Raw genomic sequence first — 17,341 nt, 5'->3', positions numbered from 1 at the left:
GCTGCAATAAACATACATGTGCATGTGTCTTTTTTAAAATTATACTTTAAATTCTCGGGTACATGTGCACAACATGTAGGTTTGTTACATATGTATACATGTGCCATGTTGTGTGCTGTACCCATTAACTCGTCATTTACATTAGGTATATCTCCTAATGCTATCCCTCCCCCTTCTCCCCTCTCCACAATAGGCCCCGATGTATGATGTTCCCCTTCCTGTGTCCAAGTGATCTCATTGTTCAATTCCCACCTCTGAGCGAGAACAGTGCATGTGTCTTTATAGCAGAATGATTGATAATCCTTTGGGTATATACCTAGTAATGGGATTGCTGGGTCAAACGGTATTTCTAGTTCTAGATCCTTAGGAATCGCCACACTGTCTTCCACAATGGTTGAACTAATTTACACTCCCACCTACAGCGTAAAAGCATTCCTATTTCTCCACATCCTCTCCAGTATCTGTTGTTTCCTGATTTTTTTAATGCTCTTCATTCTAACTGGCGTCAGATGGTATCTCATTGTGATTTTGATTTCCACATCTTTAATGGCCAGTGATGATGAGCATTTTTTCATATGTCTATTGTCTGCATAAATGTCTTCTATTGAGAAGTATATGTTCATATCCTTTGCTCACTTTTTGATGGGGTTGTTTTTTTCTTGTACGTTTGTTTAAGTTCTTTGTAGATTCTGGATATTAGCCCTTAGTCAGGTGGATAGATTGCAAAGATTTCTCCCATTCTGTAAAAACCTCGCATAATTTTCTACCCACACATTCAGGTATGAGATGACCTGTCTCTTTTCTTCCTCCTTTTCCTTTTTTTCTCTGTTTTATTCTTCTTCTTTCAAAATGTATTTAGTATCCTCTTTTTGGTGAGTTTGGAAAATACAAACATAAATTTCATTTCTCTGGCTCTAACTCCATTTCTCTGTTACAAATCTCCAGTCTTTTTCAAAGCTGTATCTATTATTTCTAGACTGTCTCACATTTACTCAAGATTAAGTCCTCTTCATTACTACTTTTATCTCCCATTTATGTATCTCATCTCTTCCCTCCTTCAGGAAGATCACATGCTTGGGCCTCTCTTGCCTTTAAAGCCATTCTGTCACTTGTTACTATCCTGATGGTAAGGGTTCGCATGAGAATCTTGATGTCTGTGACAAGCCTGTTGTTCCTTATTGTTTCTTCTTGCTTTTTGTTATATATCATCATATTAGTTCTAAAATAAAGATTTCTTTGAACCCCATTATCTTACGGTAGTTTTAAAATATGACTGATCATGCAGCCTCCTTCTCAGGATTCACATAAGTCATATAAGTCTGTAAGAGTTGAACTAGAAGCAAACTCAAGTGGCAGAGACCTACCCGCCTCTTTTGAGAACTCAGGCTTTGTTATTGGGCAAATTCGTCTGTGAAATTTTCTTCTTCTCTTAGGATGGGTTATTTCCTAAGAAACTTTTCAATCCCTTACACAAATAAGCTCAAGCTGGGACTGTTCTTCCAGTCTGCTAGAAATACCCAACCATGTTTGAATCCCAGCAGTGAACATAATTTAGACTCAAGCTGTGATCATATCTATATAAGGAGAAAAAATGAATTACATATTCCAGTTGAGTATATGTATTCATAAATGGATAAGCAAGACAAACTGATCAGGGGCCATGGAATAAGCAAATGCTCTGATAATCTGTTCTAAGTTATTAATAATTTAGGAGTCAAACTTAGATAAACTCTCCCACCTACACCCCTTAAGAGTATTTGGATGAGTAGGTCAAAAGTGCTATTTGTTTTTATGTTATTTTATTATAAATAACACAATACTAAGAGCTGACATTTATATCATTTTGCCTTGTGCCAGACAGTGCTTTAAGGGCTTTACATGCATTAATACATTTAATCCTCATAATAAAATCACATGAGGTAAGAGAAAATTTTGGCCCCATTTTATGAATGATGAAACTGACTTACAGAGAAATTGAATCACTTGCCCAAGATCAAACAGTTAGTAAGTGACTGAGTCAGGATTTGAACCACATTTTGAACTGACTCTAGACCACAAGCTCTCAAATGCTGTGTGGTTCTGACCTTTCTCACTAATGTAAAACGATGCCCTCCAAGAAACTGTGACGCAGCAATAAAGTTCACAATATGTGACACAGGGAGGAAGTAACACAACCATATCTAAAACAAATAAGTGCTACTTTTTAGTCACTCTGCTAAAATGCTTTACCTCTGTTTTTCAATTAATACAACAACTCTATTTCATTTCTGTCCCTGCGATGAAACTAAGTCATTTGTCCTGTTTTACCTTACTGGTGAAACCAGGATTCTAGCTCAGATCTGTGAGAATCCGAAACTAAGATCAGAACTGCCTCTCAAGACTGCCTTCCATGTAATCCAGGAGAGACCCTTGGCTTTATTTAACTTAGCATTTGCAGTTCACAATAGTTTCAAATGATCCACATTCCCAGATAGGTAGTACAATTAGTAATCTTAGAACATTAACACTAGCTGCTGTGCAGGCTCCAGGCCAGACCACCATCCAGGACTGTTATTTATGGCCACTTTGTGACTCACTGTTCATATTTGTATACAATTTAATTTTTAAAAATATGCTATACAGGTATTTGAAAATTTGAAATTCATGAGGATCTGGGGCAAGTCTTGAACATTATAAAATGAAGTTGTACTTTCCTCCATGTTGTCTGACCCCACAGGTTTATATACATATATCTATAAACATATCTGTGTTTACTTCTGTGTGTAACATATGGCTTGCTACATTCAGGTTGCATTTTTTAAATGGCTAGAATGGTAAAAAGACTGAAATCCTGGTATCAGTTTTTGCTTTATTTTGTTTTGCTTTCTTCTAGATTTATTGCTCTATACATTCACCGAAAAATCTCAATTAAATTTTTTTATAGGTGTAGGGGATAAAAATGCAGTTTTGGTACATGGATATATTGCATAGTGCTGAAATCTGGGCTTTTAGTGTAATCATCATCCGAATATTGTACACTGTACTCATGAGGTAATTTCTCATCTGTCACTTATTAGTCTAAAAAGGGAATAAATTATTAGTATTAGTACCATAAAATAATGTTGTGATATATATGACATATGCTAGTTTTACAGAAGTTCATTTGTTCTCTAAGGAGAGAATATGTATTTCACTTATTTTGAGGAATAAAAATGTTAATGACTAGAATTTAGGATAAAATTAGATGATTCCACAAGATGTCACTATTTCCCTTTCAGTGGAAATAGTTTGCCATCAAATTGTATCTAAGATATTTTAAAGAAATAGAAATAAAGTAAATAATGTCCTTTTGTATGAGTGAGTCAACCAGTATAACATACTATCTACAAAGAGACATTCAAATATACAACCCAACCCTGCATGTCAATTTAGATACTGGTGCAGTGTAGCCATCTTAGCAAAGAGCCTGATGTGTACAGTATTGATACATACTTTAAAGAGCGGGATCCATGTACAGTTCAATGGTCTGTTTAGCTCCAAAGAAAAATGTGGGTAAAAGTAATTTTCCTATTAAAAAGTAAGAGTTTCAGTTATAGTCTACAAAGCCTCACAACTACCTTATTACTTGCTTCTTTATTCCTAAAATCATTGAAGCTTCACAACTTTATTGACCCAAGTATAGAAGATTAAGTCCCAAAAACACCGGAGAATGGATTTAGAGGAATTTACGGTTCCCCCTCCATTTCAATAACTAGATCAAATATGGAAGCATCAATTTGATTTTGCATAGAATAAGTATGAGGGCTAGTTTTTCCTCAAACCACTTTCATTCTCATGTCATGTTCTATTTTCCTGTCTTAATCTGTTCAGGCTGTATACAAGGTCCCACAGACTGGGTGGCTTAAACAACAGAAATGTATTTCTCACAGTTCTGGAAGCTGGGAAGCCCAAGATCAGGATGCTGGCAGATTTGACATCTGGTGAGAGCCGTCTTTTGGTTTGCAGGTGGCCATGTCTTCAGTGTATGGCAAGGAGCAGACAGAGAGGGAGAGATCCTATTCAGAGGCTCCAGCTTCAAGATCTCCCAAAGGCCCCACCTCCAAATACCATCATATTAGGAATCAGGCTTCAACATATAAAGTTTGGAGGGGCACAAATATTCATTCCACAGCACTGTCTAGACTACCTTAGCCATAAATCCTTGAGAGAAAATAAATGGGATGGTATAATAAAACACAAAATAGAACATTTAGAATAACTTTTTATTTTCCAGAAGCCCATATTTTTTCTACCAGACATGTTTGAAGACTTCTGTTAACTCAATAAAAATGCAGTTTGGTGACCTGATGTGAAAAGATGACATGGATTAATTCATCCAGCAAAAACTTGTTAAGGTTTGCTATAATTCCATTGTTTTGATAGAGAGGGAAGATGTGAACACATGAAAGATAAGGTACCATTCCTCACGGAGCTTCCGGTCTAATGAGGAAGAAAGACAAACAAGGAAGTGTAATATACTCTCAGGGCAATGGCAGATGTATTCATAGGCTGTAAGTGCAGTAGGCTCACAGTGAAAGTGAGGGTCTGCAGCTCATGTTCAAGAAGTCCTAGTTGCTCGTTGAGTTAGTAGTTTTACTGATGACAGTTAACTTGACATTAGAATAAACCACCCAATGAAGAACATGTTTTATAGATTATAAGGCACATACATATACGTTAGTACATCTAAGATATTTATTTCAAAATAATGTTTTATTCAAGCAAAAGTGAGGATATCATTCTTTTTAGAGGTTTTTCTAATAAATTCTTATGCTTAAACCTTCCATCTCGGATTGAGTTTGGAAACACATGACTTTATGTTCTCTACCCTAACTAATCTATTTATTTCAATAACATAAATCTGAATGTTTCATTAGAGAAACAAATTGTGAGCAAAGAACAGTATGTTGAGGCTTCTTGTCCTTTGTAGATGTCTAATAGATCTTCATATAAAATAGAGTGTTTTATAAAATAGAATTATTGTTCATCTCACTGAACTTGCATCTCTACTAGATAATTGCATAGATTGATTAGCATTTTAGTAGAAAGAAATGACAATTTTTCTCTTCAGAAATTAAAAAGTGTTTTAATCTTTAGTTAAGGAGAGGACTTGTTGTTGTTGTTGTTTTTGAGATAGAGTCTCGCTCTGTCCCCCAGGCTGGAGTACAGTGGTGTGATCTCAGCTCACTGCAACCTCCGCCTCCCGGGTTCAAGTGATTCTCTTGCTTCAGCCTCTAAAGTAGCTGGGACCACAGGCACGCGTCACCACACCCAGCTAATTTTTGTATTTTTATTAGAGACGGGGTTTTACCACATTGGTCAGGCTGGTCTGGAACTGCTGACCTCGTGATCCACCCGCCTTGGCCTCCCAAAGTACTGGGATTACAGGCACCCAGCCAGAGAGGACAAGTTTTATTTTAAAGTTTGGCATAGTTGATATACACAGATTAGAGTTCTCCTTTAAATCTTTAGTAGTTTCAAAAACTGACAGAAAATACCAGAAGTCTTTAAAGAATAAATAAAGAGGAGCAGGAAGCAAGAGGAAGCCAAATTTTCAACTCTAGATATTGGTAATATTAATTATGGGATGTATATAGAACGGAGTAGTATGCCATTGTTAAAAATTATTTTGTGTAAGGTTAGTTAATAAAATAAGTATATTTATGGTATGCTTTAAATGAAAAATCACATTATAAAGCTAATTATTGTATGATTCAAATTTGTGTTTTAGAAACCCTATGTACTGTTTTGCTAATCTGTACCTCTTTAATTTTGTAGGAGTAATTTATTATATATTCGAAAAAAGAAAAGTAGTAGAACTGGTGTTTGTGTGTCTTCTCTTTATTCTTTTTAAGATATGACTGCTGTTTAGTCTGCTTTATTTTTCATTCTGTCATTATTTCAAAGGGAGACACTCTATCCTAGAGCCTTTGTATATAGTTATCTCGTGAGTACCGTAAAAGTATTTATTAGTCATTTTTATTTCAGTGATAACAATTGTTAATTATGTTCCTAAGGGAAAGAAAAATGCCTGAGGCCTCAAGTCACAAAATTATCAAGTACTTACATTTTCGGGGAATAAATGCTGAGATTGCATGCAAGTTTTATTTTTCAAACTAATGTTTGTCCCAAAACCTCCAGCACGGTAAAATCCATTTCCCGTAGGTGCTTCTCAAAAGCTTCCATTGCTACTTAAACTCTAAACTGCCTCCTCCTGGCCTTCCTCTCTCTAGGTCTCTCTCTTTTATTCTTCCTAAAAGCTGCACTCTCTCTGACTGTGACTTTGATATTAATTGAAGTCCATTGTATTTCCTTCTGGAGGTTATAGGACCTCCTGTAAAGTGTCTGAGCCTACCTTGTCAGCAGTGGTGGCTGACGCACTTCTCTGATAAGTTTAATCTCACATCTCATGATTATAGAATAGTAGCAGAGTACTAAGGCAGCCAAAATATAAGGAACATGATTAATAAGAAAAATATTACCAGCAGTGCAACTTCCATGTGAAAAACTTACATGCTCACACACCACTCAACTAAGAAACACAGTTCATTTGATGCAATACTGGTGAAGATTGGAGAATGTCCCAAATTAATCCATATATTGTTTCCTGGCTCTCATTCTTCAAATTTCAGAAGGCAGTTATGATTTTCTTTGAATGATTTTAAAAATTTTATTATTTTGACTGTAACTCAAATTATCTGCCCTAGTGTAGTGAACCTCACTTTGGGTCTCTATGTATTGGCCCAGCCATTGTTTTATGAACTGTGATTGTGAAGGGGCCATCCATTTACTGACATGACCCCAGTATACACTCTCTCCACTGAATATCACCTGAAGCCACAGCCCTGGGTACCCTGTGAGTCACCAGTTCTACTATGATTGGTTTCAAATATGAATATACAACCGTCATGACTTTTATAATAAGAAAGTAATTTATAAAAGCTCTAAATGTGATTTCTGTCTTCCAAATCTATAGCTAATTTTTATCATGTTTGAACACGATGGAAATTATCCTTCCTCAGTGTGATCACATTTGCTTTCCACCGTTTTTCTTGCTTTGTGGATTTCTACATACATACTTGTTTCTCTGTTCATGTGTTTTTGTTCTGTTTTCTTATTTTGTTTTATATTGGAACATCTAAATATTTGAGCATGGATTCAGAACTATTTCACATGGAATGAATACTTCAGGTTTGGAACGTCCGTTCCTCCAGCAAAGGTTTTCTGAATTGCTCTTCTCCTTTTCGGTGTGTTTTTCACACATGAATTGAGATCTTTCACAATCTAATCACACAGAACTTTTTATCAGTTTCTGGAATGTGATATGGTCTCCTCATTTCTTGCCAACCTGTTCCCTCAGCCTGAAAATTTTTCCCGACTTCTCACTTGGCCTAACTCCTGCTCTAAGTTTTAACGTTGGTTCCTTTGTTAAAGCTGTCTCTCCCCATTCCTTTCTCTCTCCAAGTCCCTCCAAAAATACACAACATAGACTTAGAAACTTCCAGAAAGAGTTTCTGTATATCTGGGCCAGTTTGGCTGCTTCTGTTTAGGAATCTAGACTCTATCTCCTCTGGCTGGTGGGGCTGGAGGTGACCTCCCAAAGTTGGAGATGGGTGCAGCAAGGAGGTCTTTCCAGCATCCTTCTTTCTCCTCCCTGCAGTACCCACAAGGAGGCCCCTTCTCAGCCAGAAAAGAAGGTGATTACAAGAAAGATACTTTGAAGGTGGCCTAGTCAGAAAATCAGAGTAAATTTATAACCTGGTTATCTAAGAAATGAACATGAATGTCTCTTATCTGGAAATTACAGCTGTTTCAAACTTACTTTTTGATTCCTTCCCCAGTGCACTCATCATCAAATCATTAATTCCTTTTTCTGAAACACTCCTTCTTTTCTGTTCTCCAAGCCATTGGCTTAAAATATCTCCTTTTGCTTTTGTTTCTTTACAAATATGCCATCATTTAAAAATATTCCCATGAGTTACTGTTCTCCTTACTGAACTTCCTCTTGAAGCTCTTTGTTATTCTTGCTCCAAGTCCTGACTGAGTGTTCCCGAGGCCTGTGGGAAGGACATCCCTGCAATATCATCCAAGAATGCCCTGTTGGTGCACTCAGTTATTGCAGTTATTATTTCCTCAATCCTGTGCCTTCCTCTCTGTGGGTTTAATCATTAATAACAAAATGTTGGTACAGTTCACCCTCAAGTAGCTTCCTAAGAAAGAATACATAGGTAGGATTTCAGAGACAGCGCTTGTCTGTAAATGCTTTTCGTGTGTGTGTGTGTGTGTGTGTGTGTGTGTGAGAGAGAGAGAGAGAGAGAGAGAGAGAGTGAGTGTCTCACTCTGTCACTCAGGCTAGAGTGCGGTGGCACTATCTTGGCTCACTGCTACCTCTGGCTCCTGGGTTCAAGCAATTATCCTGCCTCAGCCTCCCAAGTAGCTGGAATTACAGGCTTGTACCACCACACCCAGCTAATTTTTTTTAGTTTTAGTAGAGACAGGGTTTTGCCATGTTGGCCAGGCTGGTCTCGAACTCCTGGCCTCAGGTGATCTGCCTCGGCCTCCCAAAGTGCTAAGATTACAGGCGTGAGCCCCTGTGCCCTGTTTGTAAATGCTTTTAATCCTGCTGTCTGCTGATTAATAGTCTGGCTGGGCATATAATTCTAGGTTAAAATTTACTTCCTCTCCAAAATTTGAGCATATTCTTTATGAGCTTCTAGCATTGAAACTTGCTGTTAAAATGTGATATGTCATATGCCTCTCCATTCCTTTGTAAGGTGATGTTTATTTTCTCTGAAATTTTAGTTACTCCTCCTTACTCCCTTGTAAAATTTCACGAAAAAACGTGCCTTGGTGAGATCCCCTTTCCATGGGTTGCACTGGGCACCTGATGAGCCATTTCAATTGGTAGCATAAATGTACATACACTCTGGGAAATGTTCTTGTATGAGTGCTTTTATGATGAATTACATTTAATATTTAAGAGTGAGGGTTCTAGAGTTCTGAAGCATTTACATTAGGTAGTTTAAAAATCTTTTTCTGCTACTCAACTTCTTATCTAAAAATTAGTATAATAGTATAACCTACTTCATAGAGGTCCTCTGGATTAAATAAAAGAGGATGTGTAGAGCCCTTAGAATAATGTTAGTCATCCATTTTCTATTTTAGACTTGAGTTTGAACATAGTGGATTGTGTTTTGTATGGAAGATATTGTAGTTCACCAAAGAGAGATTAAGCATGACAAATCAAAGAGAAATATAATATATAATAGGGAATTTGGCTAAGGAAATGAGGAAACTGTTGCAGTTTTTAATTTCCTGGGCTTTGTTTCAAAGTGCAATGGATGAGTTAACCAATATTCACTGAGTGGAGGAAGCCTAGACTTCCAAATCCAGGCTCTTTTCACAAACTATTTTATAGGGACTTGTAAGGAAAAAAGAGGCTTCATGTACTTCTGTTTATATGAAGTCACATTTATCTAGCTGCCATTTACCACCTTGCCTTTCATGCTCATTGCAGCTGGATAGAACATTTCCAGGTGGTCTCATGAAACTTTTCTATGAAAGTCTCTTTTGATGCTTGGCTAAAGGGGAACCCTCACTTTACATAAGGACTTCACACATCTTTTAGCAATGCCTGAGGAAGAGAACATAAAATCCATCACTCAGGGGCATCATTTGGATTTGTGACTCTCTCTGGAGGCCAATGTGCCCATAAAACAATGAATGGATCAGATCCATTCAAACGTGGAGTTTTTCATTTATGACAGATGTAATATTGATAATATCCTTCATTTAATAAGTCATCCAAGTATAATTCAATGCAAGTTCCTAGTATAAATTACCAGCCATATTCATCTTGTTTGACTGTTTTATAACACCAAAGAGGAGTGAGCACAACTGCATAAAAATTCCATGTTGAAATTCGAAAGGAGAGCTGCTTCTGCAGCAGGCCCAGTTATTCCCCCTTTGAGAAGGGGCACAAATCTGGACTCTGCCAGAAAGCCAGCTCATGTAAGCTCAGTTCAGTCTGACTGTGAGTGATTTGTGGCCAGACAGGTAACAGTGAGGAAAGGAAGGAATTCCTTTAAAAAGCTCTGTTGACTGTGTCCTCTTTCCTTTATCACTACACAGCTTTTCCCCACTGTTTTCCCTGGTAATGGATTTCTGCCTAAGTAACTGTGATTTAGAACATAGACAGCAATGTCTGGCCTTTTTAGAGCATGTAGATTCCTGTGGACTAACATGACCTGAGAATAGCAAGGGGAACCTCACAAGGAATCAAACACGAAATGAAGAGAATATTTTGATGGGAGTGTCAAATGTAGACATACATATTGTATGCAGTTATTAGATGATATAGAAGTAGGTAGAAAAAATCCATGTGAAATGCAGAGTTAGACCCAGTGTCCTTGTTTCCATCTCTCTTTCTATTTAGCCATCACAAACTGGCTCCATGTTACTAGTAGAACTGCCTCCTCCGTAGCCACCATGGCATCGTAGTGACCAAATTATTTTTTTCACCGTTCTTGCTTGATCTTTCTGTTGTATTTGACCTGAGTCATCAAATCCATCTTCTTTAAATTTGTGTTTCTAAGATACAGTACATTTTAAAACCTACTATGTCTAAATCCTGTATTTCTGAGTTTCCTTGTTCTGCCTGATTAGGCCCTTTTTTCCCATAATTTTTTCCATAATTAGTAGACTCTAATTATGGATATGGGTGCTCAGGACCATGTTTTTGCCCCATACTCTTTTCTCACCACATTGTTGCAACATGAGAAATGATCAATGTCTTTTTCAAACCATCCATGATCACTTCTGTATGAGTGATTTAAAAATTCATATGTCTACCCCTACTTTGGAAGTATTTGACTCTTCTGCTTTCTTTAGGCCTCATATGAAGTTACCCGTTGAATGATGTTTGTTACGCCTCCAAAATATCTTCAGGAAGGCAGAATGATGGGAGACATCATTGCTGAGAGAATGAGCTTGGTAGTTACCTGAATCTTGGCTTTACTCCTGGACCTGGCCCTTGGTAGTTGTGGGTCTTAAGGCAAAGCTGCCAAACCAGCCCTCCAAGGGCTGTTGTGAGGATTAAATTTGATGACATCTGTAAATCACTTATTATAATTCTTAGCCCAGAATATATCCTCTATAACTTGTTCTCCTGGGTGATATACAATATGAAAGTTATCCTGTGTGATATGCTATATTCAGAAATTCAACATACTCTAAATGTATACATCTAAAATAGAATGTATGATATTTCCCTAGAACTGGCACCCTCACTCAAGTCTCTGTTTTAGTTAGTGGTATCACCTCCCTCCATTTCCTCACCTGAAGTCTCAGTGCATGTGGCTTTCCCTCACGTCAGTACTCCATATGGAATGCTTTTCATAGCCACGTCGTTTTCTTCAGGGCTGCTTTCCAAGCCCACTCTGACATCACCTGAACTATTCCTTTTTTTTTTTTTCCCACGTCAGATAGGTAATGTCCTGACATTGTAACAAGGTTTGAGGAAGGCACAACTCATACATGTGCGTGACAACCCATCCACAAGCTTATGAACTAGAAAAAAGATCACTACTCCATTTTTTGCTTTTTCATTTTCCCACAAGGGTGCCAGTTTACCATCCAGCTACCCAATGTTGACCTCTGAACTTGGAATTAATTTTCCAGAGAATAAAGGTGTTTGATAAAGTGATCTTTTTTTTAATTTTATTTTTTTAAATTTTTTATTTCCATAGGTTTTGGGGGAACAGGTGGTATTTGGTTACATGAGTAGGTTCTTTAGTGGTGATTTGTAACATTTTGGTGCACCCATAACCCAAGCAGTATACAATGAACCTGATTTGTAGTCTTTTATCCCTCACCCCCTTCCCACCATGTCCCCGCTGCAAGTCTCCAAAGTTCATTGTATCATTATGATGCCTTAACATCCTCTTAGCTTAGCTCCCACTTATGAGTGAGAACATATGATGTTTGGTTTTCTATTCCTGAGTTACTTCACTTAGAATAATAGTCTCTATCCCATCCAGGTTGCCGTGAATGCTATTAATTCATTCCTTTTTATGGCTGAGTAGTATTTCATTATATATATTTAATTATATATATGTTATATATACACGCATGTATATATATGCATATATACGTGTGTATATATAACATATATACATGTGTGTATATATACGTGTATATATATGTGTATATACATATATACACATATACATGTATATATGTATATATATGCACACACACATACTATAGCTATATAGCTACATATATCCCACAGTTTCTTTATCCACTTATTGATTGATGGGCATTTGGGTGATAAAATGATCTCTATGTGACATTTTAACTCAAAAGTTTTATGATTCTTATTTGTTTTAGGAGTTCACATTACTACTTTTGCCAAAAATCTTAATGTCCAGCTTTAAAGACATTTCCTAATTTGACTACATTTTTTTGAGCAATTGTGTCTTCCCTCAAGCCTTGGTCCTTCCTGTCACCCAACCATGCCAATGTCTTCTGTCACATGCTTGCTCCATTGTTCATACACTTTCCTCATTTTTAATTAGCTCATTTCTCTTCTTGCTGCCACCCATTCTTTAGGAATCTGACAGGGGAGATTATAAGTAAGAATGATGTGTGATAGATGAAGATGAAAAATAAAATAAGGTAACATCGGGCCAGGTCAATGTGTGATAGATGAAGATGAGAAAATAAGGTAACATTGAGCTAGGTCTTTTTCTGTGGTCTCTGAGGCTTACTTTCTAACGAATGAGGCCTTCTTGTTCTTATGAAAGGCATTATGACTGCTGGCAGCCCTATGTTTACATCCTTCAAGGTGTTAAATCCCATGGAGAACCCTAATTGACTCTGATTGGTTCATGAGACTATTGTTGCTGTTGGAAGAATGGTCCAGTCCACTCTGAATGAGTAGGCCTGGTCAATGTGTTTTCCAGTTGGTGGCAGGCAGTGGGTTTTGTGGCTATAACCAAAGTGAAAACAGTGCGTTACCAGAAGTAGGAAGGGCTATTGCACTAACCAAAACAATTGATGTTCACTATAGTCTCTACAGGTTCACCTGACATAATATATCCCCCCAATATGTAAACATGTACATAAATATATTCATTCACTGATTCAAAGACTATAATATGGTCTTGTCTACCTGAGGCAAATGTCCAGCTATTCAGGATTGCAGCAGACAATGGTGGATATCTAGTACATATTTACACCCTCACTCACTTTTCATAAAGCAGAGTATCTGCTAAGATGCTGCTGCTCAGTCACTACAATTCCCACCATGAGATTAGCTCCTGTAAATGGAATATGAGTAGAGGTGTTCCACTCCCAAGCCAAGATGATTAAGAAGCAGATGTGCCTTTCTCTATTTTTGCTTTTCCTTTTCCTCAGTTAGAAGCAAAAGTCATGGAACCTTTAGGTGCTGGCAGCGCTATACCCTGAGTCATCATGTGGAGTGTTATGTGCCAAACATTCTCACTGAATTGTGTAAAGAAAAAAATATGCTTTTATTATTAAGTCACCAATATTTGGGTATTCATCTTCTGTAGCAGCTAGTGTTAACCTAATGAAATGAGAAACATCCACATAACTGACATCACTCAGAGAAAAGAGTGTTTTAAATTGACAATAGCATTGATCTTCTTCCTCGATGCATAATAGAAACTCCCTGAAGGTAGAGACATTCCCTGTTCTCTTCAATGTTGTATCCCAAATACTAGAACAGCTACTGACACATAGTAGGTGCTCAATAAATATTTGTTGATGAATGATGTAGTAATTTTTTAAATTGCTGCATGAAGAATTACTACAATCATAGTGGCTTAAGCAACACACATTAATTATTTCACAGTTTCTGTAGGTCAGGAGTCTGAGAATGGCTGCTATAACTTGGTCCTTTGCTCAGGATCTCACAAAGCTACAATCAAGGTATCAGCTGCAGCTAGTTTCTCATCTGAGGCTCAGTGACCTCTTCCAAACTCATACTGGCAGTATTAATTTTCTCAGAGCAGTAGAATCTGTGGTAGCTTACTTCTTCAAAGCCAGTGGGAAAGAGAGTTCCTTACCTCTGGACCCTCGTTTCGATGGGATTTTTACTAGGTGAGCTGATTTAGGTTAGGCTCACCCAGTAAACATCTCGTTTTTAATTAACTTACAGAAAACTGATTATGGACCTTAATTACATCTGAAAAGCCATTGTATTCTCGTCATAAAATGTAAGCTAATCAATGTAGTGACTATTCTAATACCTTTTCCGTATTTTTAGAATATGGAACTTAGAAGCAAGTTCTAGGTTCTGCCCATATTTAAAGGAGGTTGTTATACAAGGGTTTTACTCACTGTGAGTTATTTTAGAATTCTGTCTACCTCAAAGGACAAAATATTTTGAAAATAATGGTTATACTTTAAAATGTGGATATAGAACATTATTTTATTTTATTTTATTTGTTTTTGAGACAGAATCTTACTCTGTCACCCAGGCTGGAGTGCAGTGGCATTATGTCAGCTCACTGCAAACTCTGCCTCCTAGGTTCAAGGGATTCTCCTGCCTCAGCCTCCCGAGTAGCTGGGATTACTGACATGCAACACCACAGCTAATTTCTTGTATTTTTAGTAGAGATGGGGTTTCACCATGTTGGCCAGGCTGGTCTTGAACTCCTGACCTCAAGTTGATTCGCTCGCCTCGGCCTCCCAAAGTGCTGAGATTACAGGCGTGAGCCACTGCGCCCAGCCTAGAACATTATTGTAAAATAGAGATGATGACTACTTGTAAACTTGTTATAATAAAAATCCAGTATTTAAAAAAAAATTTTTTTTTTATTATTATTATACTTTAAGTTCTAGGGTACATGTGCATAACGTGCAGGTTTGTTACATATGTATACTTGTGCCATGTTGGTGTGCTGCACCCATCAACTCGTCAGCACCCATCAACTCATTATTTACATCAGGTATAACTCCCAATGCAATCCCTCCCCCCTCCCTCCTCCCCCATCCCCATGATACGCCCCGGTGTGTGATGTTCCCCTTCCCGAGTCCAAGTGATCTCATTGTTCAGTTCCCACCTATGAGTGAGAACATGCGGTATTTGGTTTTCTGTTCTTGTGATAGTTTGCTAAGAATGATGGTTTCCAGCTGCATCCATGTCCCTACAAAGGACACAAACTCATCCTTTTTGATGGCTGCATAGTATTCCATGGTGTATATGTGCCACATTTTCTTAATCCAGTCTGTCACTGATGGACATTTGGGTTGATTCCAAGTCTTTGCTATTGTGAATAGTGCCGCAATAAACATACGTGTGCATGTGTCTTTATAGCAGCATGAAAATCCAGTATTTTTAAAGTTTTAAATTTAAAAATGATTTTAAGAAATTAGTAAAATTATGAACAAGTGATAAATATTCAACTGTCTTGCATTTTTATGAACCTAGGGTAAACATAATATATTTACATAGAAACATATTCATACTACTGTAAGAATATTCTAATAAGATAAATTTTTACTAAATTATAATTAAAAATTCATGTTCAGAGATAGTAGTATACTATAGATACTAGTATCCCAAGTATTTCTAATAGTAGTGGTAGTAGTAATAAAAAGAATAATGGAAACAAAGTATTCTATTGATGTTTGATATTAATATAGCAGATAAAGTAATTATTAAATTATATTTGCTGTGTTGCTGTTAAAACTGGAGAATCTGCCATTTAAAAATTTACTGGAACTTCATTTCTGCTTTCCAGGGTAGAATTTTCTCTTCTTCTCTTTGTGGTGATCCCCCACTATACTCTGGGAATGTCTGCATTTGTGGGCTTTTATTCATACTTATAGAAAAGCACCTACATTTTCTTCTTGAGAAAGTGTTAATCTCCAGAAAGCAGTCCACGTGCGGACACTTGAGATGGAGATAATAAATGTTGTCCTCGGTCATTTTGTTTTGATCAAGATTGCCTTTGTTAGCATTATTGTTTCTTCATTTGTTCTTAGGGAATGTCTGTTTGTGAGTTTTTCTATGCAAGCATGTACTCATAAAATTCTGAAAACAGAAATGAAGCTTTGTTGCCTGTCTTGGTTCCTTGACAACATTGAAGCTTTCCAATGCTTAACATGCTACACTAGGAAAAAAACACAGGTGATTCTGTATTTTGAGATTGTCCTGAAAGGAGCCTAGGGTGAGACCAATGCCTGTGAGTAGGGGGGTGGAGTTCTCCCTAAGAAGAATGCATGATCCCCGTGAAGCAAGCTGGGGAGAGGTCAATCAAGGGCAGAAACTTGATTGGAAATCAATCAAGAGATTGGGGACTCCTGGGGGAGTCAGGAGGAAGGAAAAACCGTTTCTTTTCTTTCTCACCTCAGGGAGTTGGTGTCTAGACTGCAGAAGAAGATGTATACTGTACTTAGGAAGCTCTCCTTGCCTCTTTGCCAGAAGGTAAGCTGGACTTTATAAAATAGAGGAGACAAGGAATGGCAGGAAGGTTGATTTTCACCACAGTGAGGCAGGTCAAGATCTAAACAGGAAAAGGTGTCAGGAGATGACTGACATGTGGCTTGGGACTGTGTATTTTAAACGCAGCCACAACCAATTTCAAGTTTTCTGTGTGATATAGTTCCCGTCCCTGGTTTCTTTTAGTGACGTCTTATTAAGCATTACATAGCGCAGTTGTGCTTTAGAGAATTGAGGGATGAGCTTACCATTACACTTGCAGTAAAGCTTCTATAGGGGAGAAGCACCGCCACCCTGAGATGTACATGAAATGAAACTCAACTCAGAACTGGGGGGCATTAGATTGGGGTATTCCAAGTGACCAGTGAGTTCCAAAATATAATTTGAGAGCATGTAACAAATGGTGTCAGGATTCCCAGAGGTACCGGGAGAAAGAAACCTCATGAAAGAGTGTCTGTACAAAAGTACATTTATAACAAAAAAAAAGTAAAAAGGAAGTGCTACTTTATTTCAAAGTCTTCTGAGGCCTGGAGCATATGCATTAAAACAGTTTTCCTTTGTTCAGCTTTTCTTGTTCTTTATCCAGTTCCTGACAAAGCAAATGTGTTCAATTTCCCACCTGTAGATAGAAACATTTACAGTTTTGTCTTTCCAGTGAAGGCCTTGATTACACTTGAGTAAAAGGCAATAGGACAAGAGGAAGAACAGTGATGTTAGAGCATATAAAGAATAATAATAACTTAAAATTGGAAATACTTATTTTTATAAATTAATTTCTGAACATATGTTAATACATTATATATGTGTTAATTTTATGTATAAAACAAATCCAACTGTACTTACGAATAC

At 37.3% G+C, this 17,341-nt stretch overlaps 1 protein-coding gene, 1 long non-coding RNA gene and 1 other non-coding gene across 3 annotated transcripts in view; 1 reads left to right on the top strand and 2 right to left on the bottom strand.

Annotated features, from left to right (window-relative positions):
* Positions 1–17,341, bottom strand: part of PIP4P2 (phosphatidylinositol-4,5-bisphosphate 4-phosphatase 2) — a 724,054-nt gene that overhangs the window by 461,169 nt on the left and 245,544 nt on the right. The window lies entirely within an intron of this gene.
* LOC126961850 (uncharacterized) lies at positions 3,853–16,173 on the top strand. Its single transcript, XR_007728444.1, has 3 exons — positions 3,853–3,959; positions 4,253–4,373; positions 16,036–16,173. It is a non-coding gene; the product is annotated as an uncharacterized LOC126961850 (long non-coding RNA).
* LOC126961951 (small nucleolar RNA U13) lies at positions 11,496–11,599 on the bottom strand. Its single transcript, XR_007728528.1, has one exon. It is a non-coding gene; the product is annotated as a small nucleolar RNA U13 (small nucleolar RNA).

This window comes from Macaca thibetana, chromosome 8 (genome assembly GCF_024542745.1).
Source record: "Macaca thibetana thibetana isolate TM-01 chromosome 8, ASM2454274v1, whole genome shotgun sequence".
Lineage (NCBI taxonomy): Eukaryota > Metazoa > Chordata > Mammalia > Primates > Cercopithecidae > Macaca > Macaca thibetana.
Note: the sequence above shows the minus strand (reverse complement) of the source record. Positions and strands in the feature narration are given on the sequence as shown.